Source organism: Gallus gallus, chromosome 4 (genome assembly GCF_016699485.2).
Source record: "Gallus gallus isolate bGalGal1 chromosome 4, bGalGal1.mat.broiler.GRCg7b, whole genome shotgun sequence".
In the NCBI taxonomy this organism is placed as follows: domain Eukaryota; kingdom Metazoa; phylum Chordata; class Aves; order Galliformes; family Phasianidae; genus Gallus; species Gallus gallus.
Window position 1 is genome coordinate 29165602 of NC_052535.1, and position 21527 is coordinate 29187128.

General features: G+C 41.9%; 1 protein-coding gene across 3 annotated transcripts in view; it reads right to left on the reverse strand.

Moving 5' to 3' along the window:
- MAML3 (mastermind like transcriptional coactivator 3) overlaps positions 1-21527 on the reverse strand; it is a 253271-nt gene that overhangs the window by 207954 nt on the left and 23790 nt on the right. For 2 of the 3 annotated variants that reach the window (XM_040699524.2, XM_040699521.2), the window contains 2 exons: positions 11321-11645; positions 3150-3259 (listed from right to left, as the gene is read on the reverse strand). The gene's annotated coding sequence lies outside the window, so the exon portion shown is untranslated. The remainder of the gene's footprint in view (positions 1-3149; positions 3260-11320; positions 11646-21527) is intronic. The other variant, XM_040699525.2, reaches the window with a different exon arrangement.

Below are 21527 nucleotides of genomic sequence, written 5' to 3' on the forward strand. Positions count from 1 at the left end.
GGGTAACGGTTTTAAACTGAAAGGTTGTAAACCACAGAGTAGGTTTAGATTAGACGTAAAGAAATTCTTCACAGCGAGGATGGTGGAGCACCGGAATAGGTTGCCCACAGAAGCTGTGGATGCCCCATCTGTGCAAGTGGCCAAGGCCAGGCTGGATGAGGCTTTGGGAAATCTGGTCTAGTGGGAGCTATTCCTGACCATGGCACGGGGGATGAAACTAGATGGTGTTTAAGGTCCCTTCCAACCCAAACTATTTTATGAGTCTATGATTTAAGACTATCATGGTACAGGTCCCAACAAAGACACCGTATGGAACTTCACTATTGATTTTCCTGTGTAAAAAAATGAATGTGCACTTAAATCCAGTGGTGGTCTATATAGAGTTCAAGTCTTTCAAATCACGTTTCATGGCTTTCCTTCTTATGCCAGCAACAGTCTTATGTTGCTTGGTTTTCCTGAAACACTTTGATAAGTTCTGTCAAAAGCCTCTTGGAAATCCAAGTTGACCGCATCAGTTAGATGGTTTTCATCTACACGTCAATGACCTCTTCAAACAAATCCAAGTGCTTTGTTAACTCTCACTAATTAGATCATATTTATTCAGGTAGATACTAATTTGATTGCTTGTTACAATATCTACTTGTTCACCCAGAACAGATGTCTAATTTTATTTTGCTGGCTACCTCTGGAGCCTTTCTTCATGACTGACATCCCATTTGACACCTTCTGATTTTCACATACAGAGGAACAACGAAGTGACAGGTTACGTGCTGCTGTTAGATATTTCATCCCTGAGTTCTCCTAGAACTCTTGACGAATTCTTCAAATCCTAGAGAGTCATCTCTTTTGTATCATTTTTCAGATACAATTCACAAGTAATACTCTGTGGAGTTCCCTGAATGCCTGAAAAGGGCCCTGGTGGGAGAATTTCCCCAATTTATTCCACAGAGAACAAGGAGACAAAGAGTTCAGGTTCTTTCCAGTGACTTCGTCCTCCCTGAGGGTTCACTTTATACCCTTTTCATATGCAGACTCACTGACAATGTTTTCCCTTCCTGATGTGTGGGAAGAAGGATTCTCTTGTTAAGTTAGGTTTCAGTCTCACCTGTGCTCTGCCCAATAATATCTTTAATACTACACCTGTCGGTGCTTATGGTCCTTTCACTTTTCAACATTTAGGTATCTTTTCATGTTTTAGAATGACTCTTCTTTCTGAAAGCCTCTCTTTGCTGATCAGCTGTGACCGCTCCAGTTTACTCTCAGGAACGTCCAATAAATGATGCACATAAGCACTGTGCTTCCTGCTTGGAAATCTGTAGTTTCCATGATCACAGATGTCTTGGATGTCACTCTTTGTTTCTTCTTAGTAAGTTTTGTCATATTGAAATGAATACAATAGTGGTGGATATTTTGGCCTCTACAGCTCTTCAAAAATATTGAACCCAAGACTGTTGCAGCCATTCCTGAAAAGCAGCCTTAAAGTTCAGCAAGATATATACACGTATATATACGTACCTACATGTGTATAGGTATGTATTCATTATATATAACAGTGCAAATTGAAATATATAACAGATGTAGCTGGTAAAATAGGAAGCAACTACAAAAGAATTTCTGGTTCTTCCTTGACCTTGTTTCAGAGTTTGCCAGAAACAGACACTGAAGATAACTAGTATTTATTGCTTGCAGCTATCAAACCCTTCTAAGCATTATTACTGTTGAGAAAACATGAGCCATGGAACAATGAAGTAACAAAGAAAAGGTAGTACCTATGATTCTTCATTTCACTCTGCTACCTCTACAGTTATCTTTGCCTACCAGGAACAAGTAACTCTGCAGACTATTGAAAGTATTGCTTACAAATCATGCTATTGTAATTACAGTTGATTTTCTGATAGTAAATGTGCTCACATGGGGTGTTTACGTCCCCGTTTTCAGTCCATATCTAGTCTAAATATAACAAATACTTGTGTTGTAGCAATATAACGGCACAATTTTCATGCAAAAGATATTTTAAGATAACTTCTAAGTTGCTTCAGCCTGGTTTACATTTCTTATCTCAGCAAGGTACTCTGATCGAGTAAAGTAATGCAGACACAAAACCTGTTGTTGCCATGATTTATGTGGTAAATATCCTACAGAAATCTAGCACTTCTGACCAAGAATACCAAAGCACTCTCTTTGCATAAATACACAGCCTAGTAAAAACACCTCTAAATAGAAAATGATAACAGCATTTTTAACTTTTCCAGGGCATAACATGGAAAAATATCATGTGCAGTTTTTTTGTTTACTTCTTCTTTGTCCTACGAGACGTACAGTCATTCCCTTCCTTCCCACTTCACCTATCTATGCTTGCTGACTCACATTTCTTCTATCAGTTTGTTACCCATACATAAGTTAGGTAAAAAAGTGTTTTACTTTTGCATGTCTCATCCACAGGAAGATAACCTGTTAGTATGGTCACTTTGCATAGTGATCTACACTGTCATTGAGTCTCCACTATTTTTTCACAGTAACTGGCGTATTGCTTCAAGGTCAGCACACTGACTGATCACTATTTAAGTTTAGGGGTAGAGTTACTTGTCTCACTAACCAAACAATTTGTATTTTCAAGACATGCAAATGATAGTATGTAGGATGTTGCATTCTGTCATGACAGTTTTTTTTTGTTTTGTTTTAATTTACATATCAAGAATCTGTATCACTTTGTGACTACATAAACAGTCCAGTAGAACGTATACAGCTACACTTGGTTATTCTTTCATGGTCCTTTAGCATCACGTTGTAGCAGTGACACTGAGAACCCAAAACCCGGATATACAGTTTCCCCATTATTCTGTATTGTGACTGTCATCTCTCCCACACTGCCTGGTAGAGTAACTTAATTAGAATTTCATCTCCAAGACACTATAACAGTAGAAGTTTGGTACTCTACCAATATTTAAAATTCCCTTACAGTCATTGCTAATTTACTGACTCTTTGCTCTGCTGAATCAGCACCTCTGAAAGCAATGTCTCCCCTTAATCACTGAGAGAAAGCAGTGCCTCTGCAAGGGCAGATCCAGCGGAGAACAGGATTAGGGTAGACTGACAGCAGCTGTATCACCTCCTGTGCAATCGTTTTAAAATTATCTAAAATCACTAACCTTTCACAAGGTTCAATTCTCTGTTTAGCCACGCATGACAATGAGTTCGGCAATCCTGCTTCAGCCTCCGCAGAATCACTCATGTGATTGGCCCTGATTGGCAGATTTTGCTGTGGAGAAAGAATAAATAGGAATTTAAAAACTACAGCGAGTTTCTGTCAGGTTGGAATATCAAACATCAATAAATCTAACTGTCAGGATCACAGAAAGCAAATTCAGATTCGAAAGTTTGAACCTTTGTGCAAATCCCACGTGGGCAGAATCCAAAGTGGATCAGAACCTACTTTGAGCACAGTGTGAATGAGCACTCAGCGACACCCTACTATGAATGAGATGGTCGCACACCAACAGACCACTCCAGAACTCTACCTCTCAGAATGCACGGTGTGTCCACACCCACAGGAGGTGCTCCCAGTACTGCTCACAGGGGTACGCAGCAGGCTGCTTTCCATCTGAAGCACTCCCTGCGTGTGGGGAAGGGTGGAGCTGAAACCCTGCTTCACCTGTTGCCACAAATTCTGTTAGTTTTTTGATTCTGTGCAACACAGCAGTCTGTTTCTGGACACTGAGGAAGACCACACGTCCCACTTTTCCATGAAGGAACACCTCCTAAACTACAAGGAAAATACCAATAAAAATCTACTTATGCACATGTAATGGAAAAAAAAGAAAAAGGTCAGCATAAAGTGAGAGAAGAGAAAGAATGACAACACTTTGTCAGAACTCTCTCTCGCTTGTTTTGGGTGACTGCTCTCAGATCCAATGCTGAGCCTCCCACATAAAATCTATTATCATTCAATTCCTTTTTTCCTTTGGTGAATACTAACCTTTGCATAGTTAAGAGCTATTTGAAAGTAACCATACAACACTGCACCGTCATTTCAAAGTGTGAACAGAACTGAGAAGAGAGTTGGTATCTTTGCTCTGGTGACCCAAATGAAGACACAATCCTGATGAAGATGCTGCTTGCATTGTGCACACTTTCAAAAAGAAAACATGCCCAGGCACTTGTGCATAACACCTGCTACAAAGGGATGTAGATCCTAACTGGAGCCCTATGCATGTAACGTAAGTACCGTAAAGCTTGCTTATACCTGTCACCAACTGCTCTGTCTAAACCAAAGAGCCTAAAAGTGTTGAAAAAGAGAAACATGGGAAGTTGATTAGTTTAATGTAAACATTAACTTCAACCCTTTCTGTAAGATTGAATTGTCTTGCTTTAATAAAAGCACGTGTACAGCAGATATTAACGAAGGTGAAGCCTGAAACACCCACCACCTCCGCAGCTCTTCAGGTTATATTTAGCACTCCACAGCTCCGTTAGGAACCCTGCAAATAAAACTCAAGCCAAGGCTCCCATCTTTGTGATTTCAGCAAGGAAACCATTTCTGTTCCCAACAAATCAGTGGCAAAACCTTGCCTGAAATCCTGCCAGGCTCACAGCGTAAATCAACCTGTTGCATACTAAATGTAACACGCAGCAACTTGCTACCTTGTGTAATGGCACTCTACATTTAAACCTCAGACGCAGATACTCTGAGCTGTGATTTGTATTCAGCTGTAGAAGAAAAATTGATTACTCTTTTCCCTTCTCTGGGGTACGTCACCCACATCCCAGGCTACGGATCCAGGCTGGTGTTGGTGTGCATTCTCCTCTCTGGTTTTTGGACAACACTGTGTGCTTTTGAGCAAAATAGTGCCTCTGCCAGCAGGGACAAAATGCCCTGCCATACCCCTGTGCTGTAACACAAAAACTGCCTTTCGGCCCACTTCTCATTTTCCTCAATACTACATCTAGAACTCTCATTTAACGACAGAACAATAAACAAAGCGGAATAATGACAGCAAACCCTAACTTCATCCTTTGGCCAAATCTGCCAAGCACATCAGACCCGATCCACTACAGGCTTATTTTAAAACTGGGTGGCTGAAAGGTGCCTCAGGATTTATTTAAGGAAAACAGATTGTCTCTGAGGCTGATGCCAAATAACTCATCGCCTGAGTTATCACTCCTCAATCAAAAAGTAGATGAAGAAATTACATAAGTCATTTAGACAGCGATCACCATGGAGTTACGCCGGGCTCTCATGTCAGTGATGAAACAGCCAGCATCCCTGACAGCGGTGAGTTATTCCTCTTATCGCCGGCAGAGCTGCCAAAGGAATCATCATCAGGGCTACAGGCACGGAAAAAGACGAGGCCTCTCCAAACTCAAGTGATGAAAACGCAGTGTGTTATTACTTTATCTTCATCGTCATAATTTAAGCTTAAACAAATGGCGATATTAAACACAGTTAGACAACATTGCGCTCGCTATAAACTCAGACTTCAATTTCTTTTCCAGGCCACAGTCTTTGGGGTTCCGTCCCCATCGCCATCTGCCGCAACATGTCTCATAACTGAGCCCATATCTTCTAGCCTTGACAAAGCCAGCAGAAAATATTGGGTGCTCCATTACAAGTTATACTTTGGTCACTTTGGAGGTGGATTTTCTTCTTCTCTCTAGTAATAGTAATGACTTCGTACAGGACATTGGTCCATTTTTGTTGCACTTTAACATCACTAGAAAGAAATCACGTGATAAGAGAGAGCACAAGTGTTCAGAAACATATCTACCAAGACTGACTGCCTTTAAAATATCCTAAATATAGCAAGAACGTACTAATTATCTTGTACAGTTTTAAATTCTTTTAGAAACCTAGCAAGGTCCTATAGAAAGCAAGGTTTGTGGGCCTGACTTCAATTTGAGCAGAATCTCGGTTAATAACACTGCACACATAGACCCCCTTTTAACAGTCCATAATATTGAACCGAAGACAGGATGGCTAAAGAACTTTGTTATTTTTTCTCCCCAGTAAACCAGCATTACAGACCTTCAGCAGGTGTCTTTAATAGACACTGTTATTAAAAAAGTATTGCGTGAAATAAATTCAGACCGTTTCTCCAGCATTACTTCTCCTCCCATTAAGAGAATTTCTCCTGCATCTTCAGTTATTCATGCCTAAACAAAAACTCATCCTCAGACATTAAGAACCACTGTCAGCATCCATACTTATTCCTTACTCTTAAAAATCTGCCATTGCTCCCAGTTACAGTAAAATTCCCTTTCTTTTCCTCTTCTTTTGTTTCTTTTATAGTTTCAGAAGCTGTGGGAGTGTGTTTTGGTATGAAAGGTTCTGTTCATGGGCAGTCTTGTTTTTTTTAAGTGTGGAAAAATCTCACTTTTCTGGTTTCAGTTTCAGGTATTTTCTGTGCTTTAATAACTCGGTGACTTCAATAACTCAAGAATGGAAATGTTGTGTTAATTTCTTTCAACATATCAGCTAAGAAGTATGTACTACTGGCATTAGTACTGTTTGGGAAATGTTACTAGAAGTAATTTCTTCATGGTTAAAAACCAGACCAAACGTCTCTGGGCCAAACAGTCAATCACACTGCATGCCCAAGCCAAGTACCCGAAGGCACCTCGCTTACTTATGGACGTCCCATAAAATAATGCTTGTTTCTCTAATGTGAAGATACAGTTGTTGGGATTTTGTTTGTTTTTAAATCTCCAACAAACGGGTTCTTTATTCAGTCAAGTAAATACAGATTTATGACCTACAGATTTCCTCTCTTTACCTGCCATCTGCACAGGGGACCTCGCCTATACGTAAACTAGGAGATGTTTGAGTTCTTCTGGGCTCCTTGGTCTTGACTGCATCTTAACTCCATGCTGAGGTCAGCCTTTTACTTCCACGGGCTTCTGTCCACAGAAACCTAATGCATGGTCAGATGGGCATAGCAGCAAGTCCCTGGACTGGTTAGGAGACAAGATCTAGGACAACCTTAAGAAGTATCTAGGGATGTGACAGGATTTGGAGTGAGGCTCCTCTGGAGTAATTCTACTGAAAGCTCCAAAGTTACCTTGTGTTTATACACAGATATAAGATATATATTTTAACCAAGTGAACAAGTAGACTTACATCCATCAGCAGTACATATTCCCAAATATTGTCCATCAGAGTATACTCATTCCTAAATATTTATTCTACAAGTGAAAGAAGGTGAGAAAAAACATCACAATATCTAGGCACTGCTGTAGCTCAATCTGCCTCCTGGTCGCAGACCCCTTAAACTCAGCTCAACTCATAACTCCCCACTTGTCTCAGCAAGAGTCCTTAAATGCATTAAAAACAGGAAGGCATGCAACAACTGTCAGCTAGAAATACCATGATACATAGTTTTATGTGTTTGCTTGATGGTGGAATACTTAAAGGTGTTCATACAATACAGGACCCTTAAGAGATGGATTGTTGTGCCAATCTTTAAAGAAATGTTCACAATACCTTTCGCATCATAACTTCTTACAGCTGTTGAAAAAGAATAGTTTAAGGCAATCAGGGTCTGTAGGATGAAACTGGAGTAGCAGAGCCTTTTTTCATAGGTACAGATACTTCCTCACAAGCAGCACCTTAGCTTTGTAGTTGAACAGTCACCAGCTCAAGGTCATAACTGCACAGCAGTCCTTGTTTTTAGTCAAGCTACCAGAACTTCAGGCTGAAGAAAAACAGCCTTTTAATGGTAATCATTACTCAGGTTAAAATTCCAATCTCTTCAAAAACTGGCAAGGAACTTTAAAGAATCTGAATGCTGTTTTCTTCAACCTCATAATTGGGCTTGGGGAAACCATTCATGAAAATTGATAATAAACTGTAGGAAAAAAAAAAAGATGCCCCATACCCTTTTGATTGGATGCCTGCATAAAAATGCCTCCACAGCAAGCTGTGGCTGCTTTTACCATCACCAGTTACAGCTAGTCTTCTAGGTATTATTCGAGACCACCAAAGCACCCAATCCCCTCATCTATCTTGTCTCTACTAGGCTTCTTACACCACGATGTATTGGAAGGAATATATATAAGTAGGTCTTTGCAGATTCTTTGCCATTGGCGTTTTCTACTGCCTTGTTGAATTACCTGATCTTTCTGCAACGGCCAAACAACACAAACACAGAAAACCAGTACAGGAAAATCCACACCGCTTACTGCACAAAATAGCAGCAAAGGACATACGAATACATTCCTGGGAACCACTCACTGCTGCAGCTCTGCCCTGCCTCGTTACCTCCACATAGCTCCCTCACCACATACAACGCTCTCCTGAAGTATGAGGTATGAAGAACAGCAGAAACTCATCGCAGAAATTCAGGACTGCTGATGTGATGATGCAGCACCTGGAATAATCAGACACTTGGTGAAGTCAGAGCTTTCAGATGGGTGGCCCCAAGAAACGTCTACATCTGAGAAACAGAAAAAAAAAAAAAGATGACTGTTCTGAGTTCAGATGCAGCCTCAAATATGATCTGGCACAGCAGATAATCTTGCCCACCTTTACATTTTTTCCTCTTTTATTCACTTTGGCTGCTTCATCTGCTAAAGACATAAATCACGGCTGCCTGCGGGGGCAAAGTTTAGAAGGATGCAACCACAGGCCAGGGAGCTGATGACTGACTCTGACATCTGAGAATAGCTCTGAGTAAGCCGCTGCTTTTCTATCAAGAGTGGGATCTGTTTTTTCCCCTCTAGGTATACACATTTCATAGCAACACGTTCTGTTGCTATTTAGGATTCACTGGCCACTTCCATTACAAATGTTCTTTCCCTGAGATTTATAACCACAGCTTTTGTTACAAAGCCCAACGCCAGACAAAACTTGCCTCATTTTGGGTTTCGTTGCAAGGCCAGGACTAGAGCCAGCCTCATACAAATTTTTGCATTTCTTTTGGTGAGCCTGAGACAGTTGCATCCTGAGACAACAAGATGTTCGAACAATACATACCTTAGGGTCTGGAGTCAGCAAACACTTTTTAACTCGCAATTAAAACCAAGGAATCCTCTGCCTTCAAAGCAGGATCAGCGTTGAATGGAGGGCTCGATCCAGTGATAGAAACCAAGGAAAATGCTTGCGTGAACCCCAGCGAGAATCAAAATAGCTGCATTTTGAGCAGCTTTATTTATAACTGCATAATTTTAAATGGTAACACCAAAAATAGTCATTGCAATATGTCAGATCAACGTAATTTTTTTTCCAAACTTTTTTTTTTTTTGAGTAGTAAAATAAATAAGAAATAAATAGTTTTCCAGCTAGTTTTAAAGGGTTTTGTGTTATATATCTACCAAGGGACTTTCACAAGTAGGTAACGATCCAGCAAGGCAGCTGGCTCAAGTGGGGGGTTATTAGGCTCTCACCCTCCCCTTCACTCTGTGCCACTGCTTTTACTCTCTCCACCTCCATTGTACCCATAAAAGCAGTGGGTCCACAGCCAAGCATTGCACGCTCCCCACAGCCAGCAACTTCCTCTGAAGCTGCAGTGCATAATTACAACCAGCTGTGCAGACACCACCAAGGAGGCTCCCACACTCCTGCAGGAAAAGCGAAGAGGGAGCAGCAATCCCCCCTTTCCTGCAGCCGCAGATGCTAAAAGGACAGGGCACTTCAGCCTCCCTCCCTCTTCTCTCCTGCACTAAATCCATTTGTCTGAGGGAAGAAAGCCTCCTTGTGGCCCCCGCTGCTCCCTTGGCCTGACGCCGCTGCTCCTTCCCCAGGGACAGGGCTGTGAGCCACACCGTGAGGCTGCATGACCCATGCAGCCAACAATCCCACATTTAGGCTCTTCCCGAGCTACTTGGTAGCTCCTGGGAGTTTCATCTGCAGTGCAGAGTTATATTTTGAAAGGCTGAATCCTTGCTGCCAGCCATCAAAGTACCCAGTAAACCTAAAGGCCTTTGAGGCTCTTGGACATGGGATATATACAGGTGGTGCAATCGCCAGATTAATGCTTTGCAAATCCACAGCACCAAGACCACAGCACACAGATGAACTCTATCTCTTAATACCAAAATGAGACTAGAACCTTAATTTATACCTAGAGAAAGCAATATCAGATGCATTGAACACTTTGTTCAAAACAACAGAAAAATCTATGATAGAGCTGGGGACAAACAAGTCCTGCATTCTAATGCTTACATCACGTTGGGATTGCACAATGATAGCTTTCCTCTCTGTGATATACAGAACTGCAGCCTCAGCCTCACTAGGCAGGTAGTGAGAGCTCATGTGAAAGAATTGTGCACCACATGAGATCACCCGGCGTTCCGTCCTACAGGATGCAGAGCTGAGCTTTGAGGCAGCCACCACGAATGTCACTGTTCACAACCAGTAAATTCAGTAAATACAGAGGGCTCCCTAAAGCCACGGCATATATGACTGGGGCTTTTGGGTAGCGCATTGGATCAGCCACATCCAGGCACCGTGGCTAACAGCAGTACATGAGAAGCAGCATAAGCGATGCCCAAGTGATTTAGGGGCACAGCATGTTCTCAGAATGGATTTCACACTCTAGAAACAAGACAAGTAGATAAGAATATTTTTCTCTTCCTCCAGGGTAGAGGAGCAAAGCCAGAACAGTACATGAAATCATCATGCCAAAGTCACGATGCTTTTTTTGTGCCACGGTAAAGTGACGTAGCTGTATGGGAATCCTGTCAGGTTCCCTGTTTGCACTTTCCCCATGGGTGTAAGCACACCTCAAACACTCTAGTTTTCATGCTGTACTTCTGTACCTTTCCAACGTTAACTGCACATCGCACACATTGCCGTTTCTTTGCTTATTACTGCAACAACAGGGTGGTGTTAAGAGCTCTGCATCGTCCCAGCTTCTCAAACCACAGCTTAGCATATTAGCTTTGGCACTAAGACAGGCTTAGGAAATTGCCCTCCTCTGTTTGTCTTGCCCGCTTTGTTTGTTGGGTTAAAAAAGTGTGTTTATCTTGATTCATTTCACTAATGTCATTCCAGCTGATCCAATTAACGCTGGCAAAAGAGGGAAGCAAAGGGTGGTAAATTGTGGCAAAAAAAGGGAATGAATGAGAAGAGATGAGCAGATGGAAAGAGAAAGGAGTGGTAAACATTAAACTATCCTTGCTGTTGGAGAACGTACAAGGAAAAAATGTTCTCAGAGAGTTCAGTTACTTGTAAATCAACTTTCCTCCTTCAAATACTTATCTCTATTACACATATTCCAGCTCACGTGATTTCAAAGTGGCAGCCAGAACCCTGAAACAGTATGTCAGGGCCCTAAGCAAAAGGCATGGACTGAAAGGACTCATTTACCAAATACAATACACGTACCTCAATTCTCCACATTGGTCTAACAGTTGGTAGCAGAGCAGGTGGCTGCCTGGAGCAGAACAGAGATGCTCTGACGGGTGGCCAATAGTGCTGCTCAGTTTCCAGCAGTGCAAACTCCACCGTAAGTAATGATGGCTGTTTTGTTGAGTGCTGTGATACAGTCCGAGACCCCGTTAAAACGTGTGGGGTCAGAAACTGCTGTGACCTTTAAGTAGTGGAAAGCAGTCATTTTTCAGCCAGGGAGACAAAACTCTTCTCATATCACACGTGCATGGTACATTTCGGGGGGACCCGTGTCTCTGTGCCAAAGCTTCAGCGTAAGGACCTGCAGCAAAAGGATCGAGAAGTTCAGGAATGACAAGAAGCTGATAATAAAGACGGTGTTGTGTCATCCAGAAGCCTCATGAAACACTCCCCCAAATAGACTGCGGTAGTAAAAGCAAGGATGGCTTTCACCAGGGGGAATTCTGTCAAACCAGGAAATTTAGTGTCGACTAAACGCACCCAGGATGTGAGGCAAAACTTAAAAATCTATGTGAGATAAAGTGATCTGAGGTTTTGCTTAAATTCACTTTTTGGCTAAAAAATGTAAAAGCTGACTACTGACATGCCTTCCCGAGGGCAGAACATTTAACTGTAGAGATGCTTGTTTGTCCCACGCCAAGAGAAACACAGGTTGAATCCCAGCAGTTGAGAAAGAGAGAAGGAAGAACATGTCTTAGCTACAGCTACCATAAAGCTTAGGTCAAAGACCCTTAGGTCTCATTTAACACACAGTACAAAAGAAAAGCACTAAAAGGCTGGAAAGGGGGGTGGTTGTAAGAAAACAGTTCACTGAAAAAGGCGTGAAAAACAATCAAGTGGGCTTTGAAAGAGCTGAAGTCCAGCTTAGACTGCAAAAGTACAATTCTAAATTAAAGCAACTGGGAGAGGAAAAAAGAACAGAGGAAAGAGAAATGCACACCAAAGCAGAGCCCAAGGATAGGCACATGTACATTCCACAGCAATGAGAAGTAAAAACCAAACCTAAGCACATGAGGTATGCAAAGGTATACACAAGGAAGCATACTCCAGAGGGAACAGGAGAAAAAGGCGCTGTACCCAGAATGAGAGCCTAACTTCTACTGCCATAAAGGCTGATGCAGTTTATGAAAGGCACAGGGTAGAAAGGGGAAAGCTCATGCGTGGACAATGCCACTTTGGCAGCATTTTGCACTGTGTCCATGAAAAGTAAGCAAATGGTGAAGCAGCAGAAGAGAATGTATAGGAAGAAACATATACAGCAGAACTGTCCACCTCTTTGTTTTGCACTATGTCGTTAAGCTCATGGAGGGAAGGTTTAGATTGGAAGTCAGGGGGAAGTTCTTCACAGCGTGGTGAGGGGCTGGAGCAGGCTGCCTGGAGAGGCTGTGGATGCTCTGTCCCTGGAGGTGTTCAAGGCCAGGTTGGAAAGGGCCCTGGGCAGCCTGGTCTAGTACCAGATCTGGAGGTTGGAGGCCCTGCCTGTGGCAGGGGAGCTGGAACTCAATGATCCTTGCGGCCCCTTCCAACCCAGGCCATTCTATGACTCTACGATGGAAACTCCAGAACTTTTCCAAGCAACCTGTTTCAGCATTCAGCTTCACAACAAAAAAAGCTTTTTTTAAAAAAAGCATTTAAATGGAATTTCTTATATTGCAATTTGAGTCTACCGTCTTTACGAAAGCAGCAAAATCTTTTTGTGTTTTTGGGTTTTTTTTTTGCCCTGCAAGTGTGATACAAACTAGGGAGTTTCTTATTTTTAGCAAAGGACCAAAAGGTAAATTTCTATCAAGATTTACACATGTACCAGCAAGTCTCTCCAGACAGTCTAGCAATAATTGTCAACGGTGTTGCCAGAATTTGGAAAACTAACAAGTATCTTATTTCAACAAATGCGATTTGATTGCTAAATTCAACCCTTCATGAAAGGGAAATGCAACTGTAGGTTTGGGGCCTCTTACCCTTTCCACCAAAAACCTGACAATTAAAAGCTGGTAAAGGCTGATGGGAGCGATAAAAGTCAGAACTTTGCAACCTTCAGAACTCCCCCATCTCTCGTATCCCCACTCCCCTTCCTGCAAATTGTTCTATTGGTGATTATGATGAAGATTTCCCCTTTAAGGAATGTTTCTTTGGTTTTTGTTTTGTTTTGTTTTTTGCTACTTTCAAACTCTACAGGACTGCTCAACATACAGCCACTGAGAACTTGGTCTTGGCTAACTATTTTCCTCTGCTAGCTCTTGCTCTCAGCAAAGTAAAACAGCTATCACAGATTTGGCACAGCAGAGTAGGAAAGTTTTTTTTTTTTTTACACTCTTTTTGCATCATGAGCCATTATTAACTTACCCTGAAATCGGAATGTATTAGTGTGATGCAGGAGACAGTTTCTGGCTAAATTGGCAGGCCTGGTAATTAGAGATAATCTTTTATTTCTATCTGTACATCCTCAGAAGATAATAACCGTGGTTGCCCAACGACAGCATTTTTACAGTTTTCTTCCAGAGGAAAACTGAAATTTCAGGCATGTTAATCATGAAAATGTCACTGTCATAAGAAGTCATCCTCAAGAAAGTGGACATAAGATGGAAGTGCAACGAATATAGAAAAAAAAAAATCCTTACTAGCTTATAGGCTGAAGGCTGTAAGGCTGTAAAGACAGACTAAGCATGGAGAGCTGTTCTGATTAAGGGACAAAGAACACAGCTTGTTAGGGATGTCAGTATCAAAGAGCGACTGGAATTACTTAGAATGGTTCAAGGTAATAAATCATCAGCAAATGGAATGTACTTAAGAAAGGAGAAATTTAGGTCAAATCTCAGGAAAAGATTTCTAATCGTGAAGAGCAGAAGGTTACGGAATATTTGCCTGAAGGAAGAGAGGCAAGGCACATCCCTGGGGACTTTTAAAACTACACTGGAAAAAGCACTGAACTATTTGGTACACAATAATCTTACACCAGGAAGGAGAAGGGCTGGATGATCTAATTGGGCTTTTCCATCTCTGCTCGCAGTGACTCAGTGGTAATTCCGCTGTCCGGCTCCAGTTTCAAACAGAAAAAATCCGGCAGCAACCATAAGCATCTCCTGCTGAATGCAAATGCCACAGAACAACTCACCCCAGGACAGAATGCAAATGTTCTTCAGAAATGAAAACAGATCCCACGTTTTAGGTTCTCTTTATGCGAATGTGTCTAACTTATAATGAGAATTTTAAATTTATATATATATAAAAGAACAATCACTGTGCAGGCATTTCTATCCAGGATCAGATGTGCTCAACGTGGCTGCGCACATTAAAAATTGGAAATATTGGATGGAAATTGCACGGATTCTGTTCAATTCAGGTCGGTTCTGCAGATACGTTACAATGCTGCTCAGCGTGAAGAACGGCAACAGAATCGGGTTCTGTGAACTTTCAAAGGCAGGCTTACGCCTTTCTTGCTTTCTGCTTTTTTTTCTAGCTGACGCTGAGGGAGTAGAGAAAAAAAGAGAGAGAGAGATGGTGTATTTTACACAGGCAGATATCTGAAAATCTTATTCTTCCCACTTGAAATAGCTGCTACCTGGTGTTGCTCTCGGTCGGGAAAGGAAGCCGCAGCTGTGCGCACAGCCCCGCTTCACAAGCGGCGAACTCACTGCTGCAGGCCCGCCGCCTGGCGGCACAGCAAGGCCTGAACTCGCGTTAAAGGCCTTCCCAAACGATTAACGAGCGAATATTTACCAGGCCCGTCCAACTGCCTCCTTGTTTATTCCCTTCCGAAACGCAACAATGGCCCATACTTACTGGGACGTCAGGACACCCCGTCAGGGACTGGGATTATTTACACGTACCTTGTGTGCCCTGAGTGCAGCTGCATGTAAATGTCTGAGAACACAGTGCTAGGAAAGTCATTTGAAAAATAATTTCCTCTTCACATAGCAGCTGCTGAGGTAATTAGGTAATTAAGTCACTAATTCTTGGCAAGTCCCCCAGCTCCCATGGGGCCGCTTGCACGTGGCAGCATTTGTGGATGCACACAATCCCCAGTTCTGAACTAGCTCAATGCGGCCTTCCAGTATTGAAAGGGAGTTTATAAACGTGAGGGAAATCAACTCTGTACAAGAGCAGATAGTGAAAGGACAAGAGGGAACGGTTTTAAACTAAAGAAGGGAAAATTTAGGTTGGATATCAAGTGGAAGTTTTTCACTGAGGGCAGTGAGGTGCTGGAACTGGCTGCCCAGAGAGACTGTGGGTGTCCCATCCCTGGAGGTCAAGGTCAAGGCCAGCTTGGGTGGAACCCTGGGCAGCCTGGTCTGGTACTTGATCCAGTGGCCAGCAGCCCGGCCTGTGGCAAGGGGGTGGGAACTTAATGATCTTTGAGGTCCCTTCCAAGCCAAGCCACTTTATGATTCTGTGATTAAGTCAACACCCATTGCTATCAACATTTACCTCCCCAGAAATATTATTATGCAGACATGCATCAGAACTGCTGCTATATACCATTGCTAACACACCTCCTTAAGACAGGCCTTCAACTCTCATCAAGTAGCAGAACTGCCAGTATATGTCACACAGAATACAAGGCTATTGATACTAGAACAAGGAACAGGCTCGAATTTCTGTAGTCCCAGGCTTGGACACAAAAGACAATCCTGTCCAATTGGTGAAAGATGAAGACACCTCCATGCATGTGTGTGTAATGATGCAAACACTTAAAAGGATGCCCATGTTTTAAGAAGTAAGACTAGGATTTTAGCCAAAAGACCCACATATAAGTCCTGATTCATCCTGATTTCTTTTAGAAATGCCATTTGTGCTTAGTGCACTACAAACACTCAGATTCAATGAAGTTAGAGAGCCGATGAAGCCACATCACAGCTAACAGACCAGCAGGGCCTTTGATCCAGTAGACTGCTATTTCATAATTTAGGGAAGTTAACCCTTTCTTTCCATCTACTAGCTATACTTTCAATAGCATTATAAACGATACTATTTACAGTATACTAGGATACTTTTCTTTCAAATCTGGATACAAGTTTTTTTATAACACATTAGCACAGCCAAAAAGGTTCTATCAGAAAGTCAGTTCAGTCCATTTTATCTCCAACAGCAGCCAATGAAGGATGCAGAGAGAGTATCACCATATTCTTGCCATGTTCATAAACTGTGGCTCAGGGATTTCCTTGAGTCAACATTAAAGGCTTACTAGTTCTCAGTCTTTCACCCTTCAAAAACATGCCCAGGCACTAACCTTTCTGCCATACTTTCTATAGAACACAGCATGCTAAAGTAAGTTGTGCATAGTTTCATGCCAAGTTTCAAGATTAGCTGTGATGCAGAACAGATGAACTTTTGAAGAATAATTAGATAAGCTACTTAATTAATTGAGTGAATTTAGATTCATTAGAAAAGCTACTGAGGTCATTTAAAGCCAAGTAAAGAATTCTGCAATTGTAGTAGGCATGCACAGTGTCAACACTAGAATTAGAAGGAAAGGTGAAAAAGAACATCTCATGATAACAGAGAAATCCATTTAGAATTGGTAAATTATGATTAATTTTTGTAAGCTACAGAAAGGTAAATGACCTTGGACAGAAACTAGCTAAAAATGTGGCAAAATCATCTTGATTTCTGGGAGAGCTGGAGACATCCAATGTAAATACAACCGCTGTCTCTTCTGCCCCTCATCCCAAGACTAATTTCTTTTTAGACAATACAAGGAAGCTTCTAGGATACATGGTTCTGCAATATCCTCACTCAGAAAAAAGAACTGTAGATCCTTTTTAAGGTGTAGTAGCCTACATTGGGTGGTAGCATGGACTGATAGGAAGGTATTTGTAAAATGAAAGATTTGGCACAGCAGAATGCTAGCTCTCATTGATCCTATGAACCAAACACCCATAAGTCTTTGGAGTTTATTAAAGTGTGGTCACAGTGCACAGCTGATGACATTTCTCCACAAAGAGGTGAGTATGCACACTCAGAATGGACCATGATATGAACCAAAGCTGAGCAAGTGGGAGTGATCATCGCATTCACGGTCTGAAGAACACAAATATAAGTGCAACTCCCAATTTAAGATTATCACAGAAGTTGAATGTCTACATTTTATGCAAACACAGAGAAATAAGTTCTAAGGTAAAAATGGTAAACAAGATAGAATATGAGAAAATAAAAGGAAAAGGCACTCAGTTTTTCAGAGGACTCATCCAAGGTTAGGTTAGGCAGGCTATGAGAAAACTAAAGAGAAGTGAATACATGACAAATAAGAATTAGAAAGTATGTTTCTCAGGGAACACCAACTGTTTTTCATGAGCATTATGTTACAAACGCTATAGGATGAATTCTGTTTCAACATCTAAACACACAAAGGTTACAACTTAGCTGGCAACACGTCAGTCCTAGGCAGGTAATTTTGTCCAGAGAGGTTAGCTCACACAACTGGGGCTGCTTTTACCTGCTTTGAGCACAGAATATTATTCTCTAGTTGACTGAAGAATTCTATAGGACTTCCATTTTTGCTGAATCTGCATTTGTTTGAATTTTAGATTGTAAGCTGAAGGATAGCATGCACACTGCTCCAGCCACCTCACTCCCTAGCACTCACGTCAGGTTTGACTATTTGAGGCTGAGCGCCACTGGCTTCAATGAACAAATGCTTTTGAACTGAGAAATACATATTAGTTTTATGATCCAATTAACTTAGCTCCATGAGTATACTTGACTGTCTACAAACAGCGCTGCGCTGTCATGGTGCAGGGATACAAACCATTAACACAAAACATGAAGAGAGGATATCAGTTATTTAATTTGTGTGATCTGTGGAGTAAATAGTTTAGAGAAGGGACCATATGGAGAAGTTCAACAGCTGCCCATTGTGTAACATATTCAAAATAGGAGTCTCTTCTACTTATAGTATGGCTTCAAGTAAATCTCTACAGTTATTTTCCTTATGCGCCCAGAAGGATTCCCTCTTCAGAAAGGAAGTGTGTGGTCACAGGTAGTTCTGGGGCAAGAAGGAGCAGTAAAGATGACAAAAAAGCAGAATCTTTCAGCCTAGATGAAAGCAGCTGCAATGCAGGACAATGAGATCAAAGGGAAAGGAGGGACTGATGTCTCCTAAAAGGTGACAGTAAGCTTAGATACATGAGTTTAAGGGCATGGTGTGAAGAGGAGCAGCAATGAAAGACACAGACTTCAGCGAGTCTGTGGGCAGGAATTTGTGTGATTTAATTAAATAAAAAGTGTGAGGAAAGGGAAGAAATTACACATGAAGCAGATTTAAAATGCTCACAGAATTGGCAGGAACAAATACCGAGCTTGTAAACAAGCAAACAAAAAGAGAAAAAAGCAAAACATTATCTTCCTCCATGTCAAAAGATCCCGAGTCAATAAACCAGAACTTTGAAATAATCAAAGAAGTTGATTATTAAACAGAAGTTGTCTTCTTTGACACACCATTGCTTTAATTGTTGAAGGTCGGCCAAACTGTAAAATACAAAGCATTAGCTCAAACTCTGTAAAGATCATGCAAGAATTTATGAAGATGTTTTGGAAAGGAGATATTCCATCTGGTTTTGACTTTCTGCCCCGATGAAGGGGTCAGGTGGCCACGGGATCGACACCGCATGGGAAGTTCTGCATTATATAATAAATTGTTAACATGGTTTCAGTTATTTGTGAAGAATGGAAAGTTCAGGGAGAGTTGGACTTCACCCAACAATTTTACGGACTGTCTTTAAAGTGAACTGATACGTAGATGGGAAAGAAGTTAGGAAGAACAGCCAAACTTTATTGACTGAAGCTTTTAGCAATCCTGGGATAAATCCAGGAGAGGTCTCACTGTCCAAGCTTATACCAGCCTGCACTTAAGTGGTGGTGGTAGGAAAACAAAATCACGACTACAGCAAATTCAGAAGAATAAAGCAGAGGAGGCTGGTTCATTAAAACTTTGTGGAGGACCAAAAGGCAATCAAGTGCTTCATAAGGCCACCGACAGAGCAACAGGGTGATACAGGTTGGATATCTCTATGTGAGGACAGATTTCTCTGCAACAAATGTCCACAAAGCTGTGATTCTCTGAACGCATTAGGATCATATTATAAGCAATCAAACACATGAAACAAAACAAAACAAAAAAAACCAACAGTCTTCTATTTCAGAAATCCTAGCCTGCCTTTTAATCAGTCCTGTACTCTAACGAGCTGTCTCCCTTGCCTCTCACAAATAACACACACTTCACTGGTTTTCTCACTTACAGCTTCTGAAATCCAGTCACTTACATCTGTCACTCAGTGCCTTAGACTTGACATCAGCAATCAGAAACAGACAAATCTCTTACCTCCTGAGCTGGTTTTTCCACAGGTCTTTGCTTGAGGACCACGAGTAGCAGCTCCTACTATTGCAGTTCTCTTGCTGCTCACAGGAACCCATTCCATAAGGCTGAGGAAGACGTGGTTTGGCATACCCAATGATTTATCTGTGTCTGGCTGGGATTTCAGACACGCTCCCTGGCTAAGTCCCAGAATGTCACTTCTGACGGTGACTTAACCCATGGAGACAGAATTAAACAATTTATCAACTGACTTGCAGAACACGTATACCTAATCTTTATCAGAACATTTTCAGGAACCAAACTTGAATGGATTTCCATTTTGTTCAAGTGACTCTGAAGTTGTTTTTTTTTCCCTTCTCTCCCAGCTCTCTTTCAGCAGCTCAGGAGAGGGTGTTTCTCATTTGTCCCTGCTGTGGAGAGGCTAGGCTGGAACACGAACATTTTGTTCTGATTCATTACTTGAAGTTTGCAAATTACGCACTATTTTAATATCAAGGAAGCTTTTAACTGCACAAGAGACCAATTCCGATCTCCACGTTCTTCCTTCCAGGGGACTAGGATATTTCCATCCCTAAAAAGCAGGGAGGAAATAAAACAACCACGCTTTTATCAGCAACTACATTTCACTGAACAGCCACTTCCCTGCTCTTCTACGCAGGAAGAAAACAAAGCACTCCCAACGCTTTCTACAGACACCATAAGCACAATTTTGCTTATGCCCTGAGTTAAGCACAGCAGCTGTATCACAATACTAGTTTTCCCAGTCACATGACAGTTAGCCCTGAGAACTCCTGAATCCACAGAACACACCACAGAGATGCACTTTATCTCCTGCCTGAAAAAATCTCCTTCACGTAGCTACCACTGGAAATATACTGCTGTAAACTTCAGAGAGTGTGATTAATTTCTCCGCTGAGAGTTCAGACCTTGAGCAACATCACTTGTGTCCTAAGTGAGCCCAAAAGTTGTACAGGTGGAGTCCAACAACAAAAGGACTCTGAAAAGTATGTGAGCTGAAGGAGCCACAAACTCCCTTTTCAGTTCTGAAAAGTGCTAAATCATGCTGTTGACTCCTGGAGTGGTTTCCTTTTTTCATCCAGCCTCTGCAGTGGCTTTGAAATATGGGTAAGCTCACCGACAAACCTTCTGTAATGGGAATGAAACCTTAGAAAAGAAAAAAGGGGAAAGGGAAGGGGGAAAGGGAAGGGGGAAAGGGAAGGGGGAAAGGGAAGGGGGAAAGGGAAGGGGGAAAGGGAAGGGGGAAAGGGAAGGGGGAAAGGGAAGGGGGAAAGGGAAGGGGGAAAGGGAAGGGAACAAAAAGCAACTCTACAGATCTGTGAGTTTTGGGAGACTTGGACAGTTCTGCAGAATTTCAACATCCCCCACTCCGACCTTTTCATCCGAGCAAATTCTTGGCTCATTGGTTATGCATAGGGCACTTTCTCTCTGACAGAGTACCAGCCCTTCCTGCCCTTCCTTTTGTTGTCACTTCAGATTGAGAGCTGCTAGGCTACCCTACATCACCTGTGAGAGCACCGATTCCTTTCCAGAGGTGTGGTAAGCACCAAGGCATCTTCTAGGTATAAAAAGACCCTGCTCAAGTCTCTACAGACCTCTGAAGTATTGCCCAAGCCTAAAAACATTAATATTGCCACAGGCCATATCCTGCTGAGAAAGAATCTATTTCCTCATCGTTTACAATGATTTGATTTTCAATGGTCCACAGAGGATCTAAGGCTGATAGTTTTTCTCAAGGATGTACAAGACTCCAGAAACGGCCGACAGAGCAGTTAGATTATTCTAACAGATTTCCCCAGTGATCTGAAAAGCTCACGTCCTCTTTGCAACTGTTAAATTAGTCAGCCTCTGCTC